The sequence below is a fragment of the Xiphophorus hellerii genome, chromosome 5 (assembly GCF_003331165.1).
Source record: "Xiphophorus hellerii strain 12219 chromosome 5, Xiphophorus_hellerii-4.1, whole genome shotgun sequence".
NCBI classification, from domain to species: domain Eukaryota; kingdom Metazoa; phylum Chordata; class Actinopteri; order Cyprinodontiformes; family Poeciliidae; genus Xiphophorus; species Xiphophorus hellerii.
The window spans coordinates 25,593,840-25,607,587 of record NC_045676.1 but is presented as its reverse complement, the minus strand read 5'-3'; the positions used below and the strand labels follow the sequence as shown (position 1 = coordinate 25,607,587).

General features: G+C 37.1%; 1 protein-coding gene across 1 annotated transcript in view; it reads right to left on the bottom strand.

Annotated features, from left to right (window-relative positions):
- The window catches only part of tusc3 (tumor suppressor candidate 3), a 66,173-nt gene that overhangs the window by 51,728 nt on the left and 697 nt on the right, over window positions 1-13,748 (bottom strand). The gene's annotated exons all lie outside the window — the stretch shown is intronic.

Below are 13,748 nucleotides of genomic sequence, written 5' to 3'. Positions count from 1 at the left end.
TGTGTGCAGGTTTGAACAACGATAATTGTTTGGGTGGGCGGGAGATTCAGGTAAAGCTCTAAAATGTGCTCTATCCTCCGACGGTGTTCATAGTGCCTCATACGTGAAATTAGGGGTAGCGGGGAATACTGAAGAATGAGAGACGCTTCAAACTGCTCTCTGTGCAGACATGGGAAGGAGTGGGAGTATTTAAACGGCTTTACAGTGAATGAAGAACAACATTACCATCTGACCCTTGTTATAAAAGTGCAGAAAGTCCAATGGGGAAAAACACTAGCTGTGGGCACAGGAAAAATTTAAAACACACTAAATGGTCAAATTTACATACTCAAAAGGAAAACAGTCATGAGAAAAAAAAAAGTAATATAGGCCATGAGAAGCTCAAGTGAGTCCTGGCTAACTTCAGTGTCATATTTACATGCTCCCCTGTTAGATTTTTAGCTGTAATTCTTGAAAATTTGAGAAGAATTCAGTCACTGTTTATTGTTCTCACAGAGTTCTTTGAGATGACAGAGGTCATGATATTTTAAATGATTCTCTTTTTTTCAGTCCCCGTAACACTGGCATTAAATTTAAACGTAATTCAGAGCAGAAAAGGCATGTTGAGTACCAGTGAATATATTGACGTATAAAGAAATCAGGTGACCAGTGCTGACCAGTGGTTGGGCAGGTCAGAAACTAAAAAAAATAAAAATAACAACAAAACAACAACAAAAAAACAGGTTTCTAATTAACTGTATGCACATTAAATCTAGCCACTACCAGTTTATGTAACACTCTATGGTGCGGAAGCTGTTACTGAATGAAGAAGCCTTAAAGTTACAGAAGAAGAAGAAGATTATTTTTTTGATTTTTAACAAAACATTTATTACACAATAAGTCAACAATAAAAAACGTTGCATACTCAGGTCAAAGATCTTACAAAAAACACAATAAATACTTACATTAGCAGCTTATTATTATAGAAGAAGAAGAACTTCTCTACTTTATCCTTGTTTAGCTTCAGGCCTGTCATGGAACATGCTATATTTTAGAAAAATATGTTATTAATCTGTGGTAATAATTGCTCTTGGTACTTCAGCACCATTCAAAACATTTTGGGACTTGCATTGTTCCAAATCTACAACCTTTATAAAACTAGACCACAAAGATTATATCTAATGGCGAGGCATGTAAGAGAAAAGTACCAAACAAAATATACACCGTGAGATGTCCTTGATGTGAAATATTAAGATTTAATGGGTTTTAATCAGTTTAAATAGAACCTACTTTCCCTCTCAACATAATGTTACTTTTCTGCTCTGGTAGAAAAAACTTGATGTAGCAAGTTTTTTATACAAAGGTGTTACATCAATGGCAAGGGTTAGGCTTTGCAAAATGTAAACATTTAGCACTTAAGTTAAATTGGGTAAGTCCTGACAAGATAACAATGACTGGGCTCTCTAGAGAAACACATTAGTATCTAACTGATTTCTATCTACTTTATGTTTAAGCAAAACTTCTTCATTGGCATCACACTAGCAGCTTCCCCTGACTCAGAAGCAAAGCTTTTTTAAAGAGTCGCTTCCTCTGCAGAATCGCCCGCTTTATGACCGGGATGTTCATTCAGATGTTAAGATGACAATTATTTGCCAACAGATAAAAAAGGGTCTGTGCGAGCATTGAAGACAGTTTGCCTAAACTATCTCGACATGCTGGTATAAAGAGAGTCAAACGTAGCGGATTGTTTTTCTTTTAGGCCACTCAGCAGTTACTTGCAAATGCGAGCATATTCTTTATAGCTCTATGGGATGGGGGGAAAAAAAGTCAGGCCAACATTTCAGCACAATCATTAACTGCCCTCCTCTGCATTCCAGCCTTTATTTCCTCTACCATGTAGAATTTGATAATATTCACATGCAGATAGGAGGTGAGAGACACGCTGCTTGAAATAGTGAGAAAGTAGCCAATGACAACAAAACAGAACGGGACATAAAATAACTTAGACCATTTTTGCTGCATATAGAAGATTTAAGTTTTTGAAGCGAAAGGTGCCGCTGCTGTAAAGGTCACGAAGTTGAGACATGTCTGGAAATATGATCAGTGGTCTTTGCTCTTCCTCAATTCCCAGATGTACTTGCTAACATTTAATAAGTAAAGCCATCATTCGCTTTCTCTCTTGTGAAAACGAATGCAACGTCCGGACATGCAGCGTATACCAACATATCAGCAGTAATTATTTCTAATAGTTAAAGTCATGGTGAGCAGCTTATTGCACATGCAAGTATACTAGCTGTATAGGTAACTGGCCTTGTACCTCATTAGCCTTCAGAGACTAACAATAGCATTAGTGCCTCATAACTGGGCACATAATCTGTTCCTAATTAGCCTCATAAACTATTCTGATATGTTATGTGCATCTGCTTAGGTAAGCACGGTTAGTCTCAGAAGACCCATTAGATAATCAGGACCAGCAGCTTTTGAAAAAACTTAAAAAATATAACGAGGATACCTGACTTTACATTCAGCACTTGCATTTTAGTAGAAAAACGTATTCCAGCATTATCAGCTCAAGTGCCTATTGTTAGCTACCTTAAGAAATTTTGCTATTCATAGAAGCACAAGTACATTGTCTAAGAAGAGCAGCATGGTGGTTAAGATTAGGGACCGCAACTTCAGCTCCTATGGCGTCCTATTCTTTTACTTTGATTGCATTTTGTCACTTTTTCTCTACCTTGAGGGGTTCACTAAACTATATTCATTGATCTAATTTGCTGTCACTCTGCCTCTGCCCTCCTAATCATCTGGTTTGAGAGAGTGTGTAACTTTCCGGTGGCTCCTTATTCTCTCATTTCAACAGCGTGCCAAGCAATTTCTTTGAACAAATCAAGAGTGAAACTTGATATAAGCCCTGATTTTTTGTGATTTCTTCACATGATTCACCCCCACTTCAATCCCCTCTTTTCCATAAGAGAATTAAGCAACCATGTAAACAAATGCCAGGTTTGCAGCTTCGAATGCCCAGGTCGAACCAAATGTTATGTTTTTGGTGAGACGCAAGGTGTCACATTAGGACAGTGGCTCAAAATGTCTTTTCTCCCACAGGGATAAGGTCCATCAAGTCTCTGTATAGGAAATAATGTTTACTTTGACTTGATTAAAATATTGTGTAAATTTCAAAATAAACTGATGTGCCATTTTTTTCCTTTTTACTGGCTGGAAAATTTATATATTCAAGCTTTCCTCATTTTTTCCCCCAATTGATCTTAATGTAGAACTCTAAGAATATTTCTAACAGCCTAGTGAGCTCCAGGTGTCTTACACCAAGCAGCAAATTGGCATCAGTCTCACACAGGAGATGGTGAGCCAGATACACTATAAAGATCATGCTCTGAGCTAAGCTGGTGAAACTAATTGGCTGGTTGATAACATGAACAGCTGGGAAAGGGAGTGACCACTAGTTGCACAGTTTATTTAATGGCTACAACAATCAACATAAATCAAACTGCTCATTAGATATCATCCATCAGTCATAGTCCAAAGAGAGGTTTGTTTTCTCCGTCTCTTTTGCAGGCGCTCTCTCACTCTTGTTCTTTCTGGCTTTTTGAAGATTTACCAGATTGGCCGCGATTGTTTTACTGCCTTGAATTTACTATTATATTCAAAAAATAATAATTACGAGGGTCATTTGTCAGATTAAAGGTATCCATCCATCCATCCATCCATCTTCTTCCGCTTATCCGAGGTCGGGTCGCGGGGGTAGCAGCTTCAGGAGGGAGGCCCAGACTTCCCTCTCCCCGGCCACTTCTTCTAGCTCTTCCGGGGGAATCCCGAGGCGTTCCCAGGCCAGCCGAGAGACATAGTCCCTCCAGCGTGTCCTGGGTCTTCCCCGGGGCCTCCTCCCGGTGGGACGTGCTCGGAACACCTCACCAGGGAGGCGTCCAGGAGGCATCCTGACCAGATGCCCGAGCCACCTCAACTGGCTCCTCTCGATGTGAAGGAGCAGCGGCTCTACTCTGAGTCCCTCCCGGATGACTGAGCTTCTCACCCTATCTCTAAGGGAGAGCCCAGCCACCCTACGGAGGAAACCCATTTCGGCCGCTTGTATCCGCGATCTCGTTCTTTCGGTCATGACCCAAAGCTCATGACCATAGATGAGGGTGGGAACGTAGATCGACCGGTAAATCGAGAGCTTCGCTTTTTGGCTCAGCTCTTTCTTCACCACGACGGACCGGTACAACGCCCGCTTGACGGCAGACGCTGCACCAATCCGCCTGTCGACCTCCCGCTCCCCTCTTCCCCCATTCGTGAACAAGATCCCGAGATACTTAAACTCCTCCACTTGGGGCAGGACACCCCCCCTGACCCGGAGAAGGCACTCTACCCAGATTAAAGGTACCTTTTGGAAAATTACCTTTAACTTGGTTCTAAATATTCATTTCAGTAAGCCTGCGTTTCCGTATTAAAAATGTTTAATAGTCTGATGCAACACTCCAATTTCAAATCTGGAAAATTATCCTAATTAACAGAAAACTACTTTTAATTATATTTCTGTGTGTAATTAATCTATATAATGCTTTTCTCTTAGTGAACAGAACTAAAATAATATAACTAAAAAATTGTTAAGTATGACTAAAGTACCTGGGCTTTAAGCTTCTATAAAAGAAAGGAAAACAAAAATTACGAGTATTGACTTTTAAAATACTTTGTTGTGCTCGATGCAGATTTAAAAAAAAAAAATCCAATAAATAAGTGTATAAAGGTAAAAAAGCAAATAAAAATCTGAATGTGAAAGTAAAATGCAACAGAGAATGAAGGGGACCAGATATGACACCTGATGGTATTCAGCATTTATCCTGACTACAGCTTTATGCTAAACCGCCTCAGTTCATCCCATTATATTAAAGCATTAGTGTGTGTGCAGCTGTGAGTGGCTCTAATATAACTTATTTTGGGGGTCATAAATAACCTCAAAGTAAGACATTCATGCACAAAATTGTAGCTCCTCATAAATCTCAATGTAATATGTTGGTGGGAGATGAGCCCTTTTCTATATTTTTCCTCTCAACAGTCTCACCTTCCCATGAATTTTCCAGCAGCAATAATCACTGCAGTCAAACGCTGAACTCCATCAACATTACTGCCTCTTTTCCCTGCTTCCCTGATATTCCTCTGGAATTTGAAGTGCTTTCTTGACATCCTTTGGACAAATAAATATTTTGAAAAAGCATTATACCGTATACAATATTCCCATAGCTCCTAAGCAGTATGACTGTATAGGGGGCACTTTAACCAACAAGAAATGCTACAATGAACCTCGTGGATTAAAAATACATAATGCAGATAAACTCAACAGTATATTTCTTTCTACCAAATTCACTGTACCAATTTGTCCTTTCATCTTGATATAATTTCACTGTTTTCTATATATATGGGGGTACAGAATGATGACATGCAGACTTTGAGCTGTCAACCGGAGCATCCAAAGTAACCTGTTTGCAGTATTCTAATGAAAATCACATTTTTCCTCTTCTCCTTCCTGAAAGAAGTAGCAGTAAAGCAATTTAGCGTTAATTCTATCCCAACTGGTAGCCAAGTTGGTACTGAAACTACCTGCATCACAGTGTCAACTGCCTGAAGGCCTCTATTTAGCTGCTTAAGAGAAATAACCTAACACCATTTTATGGTACGTAACTAACGTACAATTAGTTATGTTTGCATCCAGCTGTTAGATGATGCAGATATAATTAGTGCAAACAGCTTTGTTTTGTTTAATAATTTTAATTCTGGATGAGCAACCTGACTTTTTAGACAGACCTGGAAAAACACTGTTACAGTAATCATTCTTTTAAAAATCAATTAAAAAACACTTCATAGTGATATGGTGACATTGAAATGTGGAGTTGTGAATCGTCTACATAGTTATGGTTAACTTATCTTATTACTTGTTATGTGAGCTAGAGGGAGAACATAGACAATAAATACGAAGCGGCCTAAAACAGAACCTTGCGGAATCCCATATTTTATTTTTCTCAGCTCCAATGAAAAGTTACCCATTGAAATGACGTCGCTGTTTCTTCGGTGAGACTCAAACCAGTCAAGTTCTGTACCAGAATCTCCAAACAACAGTAGCTACCGCTGTATGAGAAAAGAATTAAATGAAAATACATTTTATAGCATGTGAATCGCGTTTAGTGAGAACTGACAGGTAACAGATTGAATAACAGATTATTTGGTCAATTCCACTTCAACTAATCAATCATGTAGAAGTGGGTAGACTGAGTAAACTACTAAATTAAATATCATTTTTGAGGGTGCTTCTAAGTGTGATTGATGGCAATGAGTACTTGATATTTTCAACTGCGAGGAACAAGGATGCATAGAAAGGAGTGATAGAAGGGGAACAAATAAAGAGACGACACTGGAAAATATGGGTTGGTTAGGCAAAAAGATGAAAATATTGTTGCCACTCAAAAGACTTGTTAGAAACATGATAGGAAGGGGAGGGCAAGAGGAGGAGGAATAGCAGCGGAAGAAAACGAAGCGGAAGCACAGGCCATCAGTCACAGCGAAAGCAGGCCTGACACCCATGCATCAATAATTCAGATAAATACGGTTAATGAGCGAGATCCAAACAGAACACCCCTGAATTTACTGGGAGAAGAGTGAAACGCTTCCCAGTATGAAGCGCTGCTATTTTTAGCCACAATCGGGGTTTTATTGACAAGAGGGAAAGAAAGGAAAGGGCACAATATTCATCTCTTTTCACCCATGAAACAGAAAATCACCAGAGCCTGAGCTCTAGCATGCATATTTCCACAAGACACCAGGGGAAAGAAAAAAAAACTAGGGAAAGAAACATCTCTCCCAAAAAAAGCACTTGATGAGGGTCTGTGGGGGGGATTGAAAGCTGAACACCAAAACACTGAGTCATTACTTCTGTGACAGATGGAAGAAATAAAAGAGAACAAAGGTCCTTAACATTATCAAAATGTGCACCAGCTTTTAATTTTAATGGGTTTTTTATGCGACAAACCATTTTGAAAAGGGGTTTTTCTTTTGTGTCAAAAACACTATTCTTAGTTTTTGTTGTTTAAAAAACAAGGAGTAAACACTATAACACCTTGTAAAACCAGTAATAGTAAATGTTGACCTCTAGCTATAGAGTTGTTCTTTTTTTTATTCACACCAAATTACATACTTTTTGGGCTATTAAATATGGTTAAAGTAGAAAAGAGAAAATTTGAAAAAAGAAAAAAAGGAAAATGTGGAATCTGGAGAAAAAAAACATTAAACAATTAGAGTTATTTGTAATAACATGGACATGTGCATCAGAGCCATTAACTAAAAGTAGTAGCGTTATCAATCAGTACAAAGATCAGGGGAGTTTTCATAAAAACTAACATCTTAAAATACCAGGCCAACAATGTAACAAATCAAAATAATTTTACCATTGTAACATTTCAAGCTGGTTACCATTTCATCCCTACCCTAGACATGGCACTAACCCCACAAACATCCAAGTATTAATTCATTGTAGCAAATGAATGAATAAATTAATTCATGACAAAACTACTAACTATATCCAAACATACATATATTTACTAAGGGTCAAAGAGAACTACAAAAAGCCATATCTTGTCAGCCTTGTCAGAAATCACAGCTTTAAAATCTATTATTTCAAAGGCATATTAAGAATGCAAAAACTGTTAAGCAGTAGTTACTTTTTTCTAATATGAAGTTGTCAGAGCGAAAAGAAACAGTCAAAATTGCTTACACAGTGTTCATCTTAAAACGCTCCGGTTTAAAGTCTGCAAGGAGCTTTGGTTATGCCCTGAAGGGTCAACCACAGAAGTTTATTGGACCTCTGTGTGCAGAGGTAGCAGGCTTTTATTATTCCGATCCACTTATTAGACTGGTCCCTGGGTGGTACCAAGCACACAACTTTGTAATGTCCCTCTCTAGATATATACCTCTCCAGATATTACTGTCCCTGCTTCAGAATCACGGTCCTGAACTTTGTTTCCTCCTCTTGCCTCCTCTCACTATGCATGGGGAGGTATACGAAGTGCTTACGCAGCCCCTTTCTTTGTGCTGTGGTCAGCCGGAAGACAAAAACTCACCACTGTCTACAATTTAGAGCTGAACTGGGGTGATGCACAAGAGTCTATCTAAATACTATTAACATCTTTTACCCATTAAATGCCTCTGCCTAAGGAGTATCTGGAAGGTTTTTAAAAATGAAGAAACTCCTAATACCTTTATGCCTGTGTCAATTTACCTTAATTGAAAAAAAAGTACAGTTTTCTAAAAACGAGATGAGGAGAAAAGAGGAAAAAGCCTGAGAAGACTTCATTAAAGATTCAACAATTTAATCTTATTTGAGCATAAAAGAAGCTTTAAAACTATAATCTAAAAGTACATGAAGATTCAGGTAGTCAAGACAAAACTACAAGGTATAAAGATCAAGGCCAAAGCCCCTGTTAACGCTCATGTTGATTTCTAATGTGGCAAGCAGGAGAAATCATGGTGTCAACACGCATTTAAGTGGCGGCAAATTAAACAGCCGTTTTAATATTTTTTGAGGGCTTTGAACTTTATGGTGCAGCTTTTACATTACAGACTTGAATGGAGGACAGCTCACTCAAAAACAACCAGTGGATTTCGAGTTTTTTTCAGTTTCTCTGAACTTCAATGAACAGCCGGTTGATTTGAGGGCAGAATCACTTCCATTTTCTGCAAGCACTCCACTGATTACCACCAACAAAGAAGAATGTACAGTAAATGACAACAAAACAAAGAGGGCAGGAAGAGGGAGATGCGTGGAGATTTTCTAAGCTACGGAAACATTTCACACAAAAGAAAAGTTTAACGTAAATTGTAAAAAGCACAGTTCTCTTCCACTGCGGTAGTGCTACCCCAATGCATTGGTACCAAAAACGTTAACACTTGGCAGCAGTGATGACAACTCTGGATTACTAAACTTTTGTTATTAAGTCTCTGTGTTTTCCAACGCATTAGAAGTGACAAACGATGTTGTTGGAATACAATTTGTGTGCATGTGCAATGAATGAAAATAAGAGTTTCTCCATCCTGGAATAATGGCTGGAATAGAGCCATGCAAAGTTACTTTGACGCAGAAAGCATAGTAGAAGCCAGACAGGCTAAAGGCTAATGTTTGTGCAGCTGTAGTATCTTACTTTAGCTAATAGGTAGGACATTAGTTGGGCGGAAGGGGAAAGAGAGTCGGAAGACAATATGGAGACTAATTACATCGTTGGCAAGAAGAGCTGGTATTTGGCTGTTTATGGCTGGACAAACACAAAGTGTGGACTGCAATTTACGTCGAGCGCATGTTCTGACAAAGTCGGGGAAAACCCCAAATCTGTTTCACTATCTGAACCAGCGCCACCAGCTGGAGCATGCAGAATGTAAAACTTAATCCCAGATGAAAGTGAGTGTATCTGAATTCCCAAATCAAAATTTTTGGGTGGGGTTTTCAGAACAAAGGCAATGTCTATTTTATTAGTTAAATTATGTGTTTGAAAGTTGCTGAAGAGGATAAAGATTTTAAATGTATATTGTTTGAATGTCTATTTTATAGCTTTGGGGGTTTTTTTCTTAAAGGTTGTAAACAATTGCGTTAGGGTTTTTTTGTCTTCTTACATTTCTTTTCTATTGGTTATTCTTAAAAAGAAATATTCTAAATGAATATCATATTTCATATACATCATATTTATCTGTTAAGAAAAGAATGTCCTGTAATCCTGGAAGATTTTAGTTTAAAATTAGCCTCTAATTTATCCAAAGCAGTAGCATAATGTTCAATGACATGTTAAACTTTTAAAGGTAAATCTCTAAAATAAAAAATAACCTTCTATTATCTTAAAATCCCACCTAATAGTAAAACTATAGCAAAAATAGTAACTTGTTTTATATGATTTCCATCCATATTGGCTGATGTAAAAAAATTTCATTGAGATAGAATTGTTTTTCCATATCGCCCGGCCCGTATATGACACACACTAGCCAGCCCCAGACAGAAAGGGCAGCGAGGGAGGCCAGAAATCGCTGAGATGAATACAAAGTGCTGCATCACCATTTTGTCCATTTCCAGCTAAATAAGATCTTCCTCTGCCGGCTCCACCTTTCTGTCATGGCCCTAGGCTGGCAACTGCGAAAGTAGATTCCACCCATTATAACCCTTCAATATCTCTCCTGTGCCTCCCTGAAAGTAAGTCTGTGTGTAGGTGAAGGTCCGTGTGTAGAAGGTGGCATCTTTCTTTCCTCTATTTAGTGCTATTGGAGAAGCACATACCTAGATACATTTCAGATGTGTGGGAGACTACAAAATGTACTTTCAACCCTCTAGGGGATAGAAAGGTGTACCTTTGTTGAGCTGCTGCAATCAGGACCAAAGCTATAATGTGAATCTTTTCAGCGCAATGGATAAAATAGAAAGTATTGCTCAAAATAAGCACTCTCATCAATAGATGATCACAAAAGTGCTCAACTATCATAGTGTGTAAAAGTAACAATTCATCATTGCATGCTATGAGCTGTAATTTTAAATTGACCTCCTACCTTCTCTTTCTGTCTGCTTCTCTGTAATTGCTCCTTGTAGTCATTCTAGTACCCTTCTTTCAGTTCTCCTTTAGATGTATAATTTTCTCTGAACTTTAAACTCCTAATGTTGCGCCCTACATTAAAGAAGCGTTATTCAGACCCACTCGTTATGTGGAAAGTGTGCGATTTAAAGACATATCCAGGCCAGATATGAATCAACGACAAAGTAATTTAGATTAAGATGATAAACGATGGCCTTTATTAAACTGCTTAGTCTCATAAGCCATATCGCACCGCTTTGGTGTTTGTCACTCATGTCCAATGGTTGCATTTAAGAATCCCAATTCATTTGCCAATGCTGAACGCTATAAAGCACGGCAAACATGTCGCTTTCAATTATTTATAGATTTACTCACCCATTTATATGCTTTTCCATCAGTGGTTAATCTGCCTATTTATTCCTCATTTATTCTTTCACTCAGTCAGCTTTTTGTTCTGTTGACACATCCAATTCTTTGCTCATTTATATGCCTGTCGACCTGTCAGCCATTTTCCCCGTACATTCCTTCTACGACTCCCTTCATAATCTGTTCAAATACTTCCCCATCATCTGTACAGTCAGCAAAATAAAATGGTGCAGTTGAAAAGTTTACCAAAAGACTTAAAACATTCCTCTGACTTTATTTAAATAAGTGGTTCTAAAGCAAAATGGATCTGAGCTTCATTTATCCACTTTTAGCAGTGCAGTAAATTTACAGTCACATCCACCAGCCAGGACTTTAGAGGCCTTGCTTCAACTGACATGGAGTTATGACAATGAGATTCAGACAGTAATAACCCAGCTATTACAGACCGAGTAATATTCTCTTAAATGTTGTTTATAACACATATTTACTGTTATGAGTTAGTTATTTGCTTATGTTAAAAGTTGCTACAGATTATTTGTAAAAATAAATAAATAAAAATACAACAGCTGCATATCAGATGTTTTTTTAGTTTTAATATTTATTCGTCCTTTGTGCATCAGCTTGCTCTAATTTTAAACTTACCCAATATTTAAGTCCTTTTTGTTTTGTTTAATCAGTGTACGTTCTGTTAAACAGTTGTATAAAAATATGTGCAATTCTGTAAATGGTTGAGCTAAGCTTAATTTCTTATACAATAAGGGACCCTGTGTGTTTTGGGTTTCCTTTTTTTTTTTTTGAATTTTTTTATTATTTATTTAGATAAACTGTGTTATCCCTAACTCTACATGTATTCAGAACAAATGTGTTTTAGATTATTTTTGTTTCATATTTTTTATGTTTTGGGGACTACAGATGTAGCTACAAATGAGCATTTCTAGCTATAACCTGGAACAACACAGCTCTCCTTCAGTGGTTAATGTATGTTTTACATTGTCCTATCTTAAATAGAATTCATTCATTTATATAGGTGTTTATACTAACATGAGTATGAGATGCTACAAAAAGTTTAAAATCTAAACTTTAAAGTTTAAACCCTGTTTCCCTGATTTTAAATGAACAAAACTCTGTTGTAGAGCAACTCCTCCCACGCAAAACAACTTCATTTCTGCTTCAAATTTAAATAATTTCTGCAAACATAAAAAAAACAAACTAAAAGGAAATATTTGAATTATAAATATTTTCATCTAAAGAAATTCACATATGAATTTCACATATAAATGCTATTTAATGATAGTTTTTAAAAACAAAAATGGCTATAACTGGCAGCAGAAAGCTTCCGTAAAATTAGACTTTGGTAATCAGTGACAAAATTCTGTGACTAGGAATGTTAAACTATAAAGCCTGAAATTGACAGTATTCTGTATATTGACTGATTTTCTATTATTATTACTACTATTTAAGACATTTCTTTTATCATTTTATAAGATAAAATGATAAAAGACATTTTATCTCATCAGTCAAACAAATCTTTTGTTTATATCAGCCTCATAGTTTAAGTTAAGGTGTCACAGCTGCATATGGACGTGCATCCAGGCTATGCACCAGCTGATTCACAGATTAAAATGGAAATTGCAAACGCCATCTACCTGGCGCAACCCTCTGTTTGCCAGCTGACAAACGATGTGCCACCAGTACGACAGCTCTGAATGAAAATGCATCTGTTTCAAACGGGGCACGCTCACGGCTGCACTCAGGTATTTCAGAATCCACCCAGAATATTTCGGTATTGGTAGAAAGCGCGCAAATTTAGCCTTTAAAGCAGAGCATGCAAAAAAAAAAAAAAAAAAAGGGCTCAGGGGACCAAAACTCTCAACACAATCACTTTACTTACGCTGTCTGGCTGTGCAGATCTCAGAAAACAAGACAGACAGGAGGCAAAACGAAAACAAGCATTAAACAACCGTCACTCACTACATGTAAGAACTGGGAGGGGAAAAAAAGAGAAAGAAAATCACTCAAGTACCAGACAATGTTTAGAACAACAGCTTGTCAAAGAAAACCATCTATTATGTCTAATGAAAATGGGCAGCAGACGAATAATGCATGAGGATTATCAACATTCAGAATGCAAACAGTTAGAGGCAGACGCAGCAGGTTTTCTAAAAATTTCACTCACACTTGGACAATATAAACAAAAATTCTTTTCTGCACTGATGCCAATTAAATAACCGTGTTAGTCCATTTTATTCATTTTTTTTCTTGCCACACTTTGAATTTACTTATGAAAAAATATATATTCTGCTCACTGGAAATATTTCCAGTGAGTGTCTATGTTTGCGCTTAACTCTTCAAAATAATAGATATTAGCTATTATTAAAAGTGTAATATTCAATATGTTATTTTAGCAAAATTATTGCTTTTCTGTTGGAAATTAAATATTAGATCAAATAATAAAAATTTTGTCATTAAAGCCCCTGGGACCATGAAACTGATATGCAAACCTCATTTTATAAGTGACACAATATTAATACAAAGAGTTTTGATTAATAACGATCATCATCTGAGTTATTTAAGCAATAATATGAAGATTAGTGAATGAAAACCTGATTAACCACAAGGTGTTCTGTGTATACCTTCATGAACAAACACACAAAATATGCAACCAGAAATATATCAATTAATAGTTTGGGGTGAGTACATGTACAATCCATTAAAAGCTGAGAAATCCAGGGTGTAAACATGCTAAAGCTATCATTTCTACCTTCACATAAATCAGTCTGTTGTCTCCATCTTCAT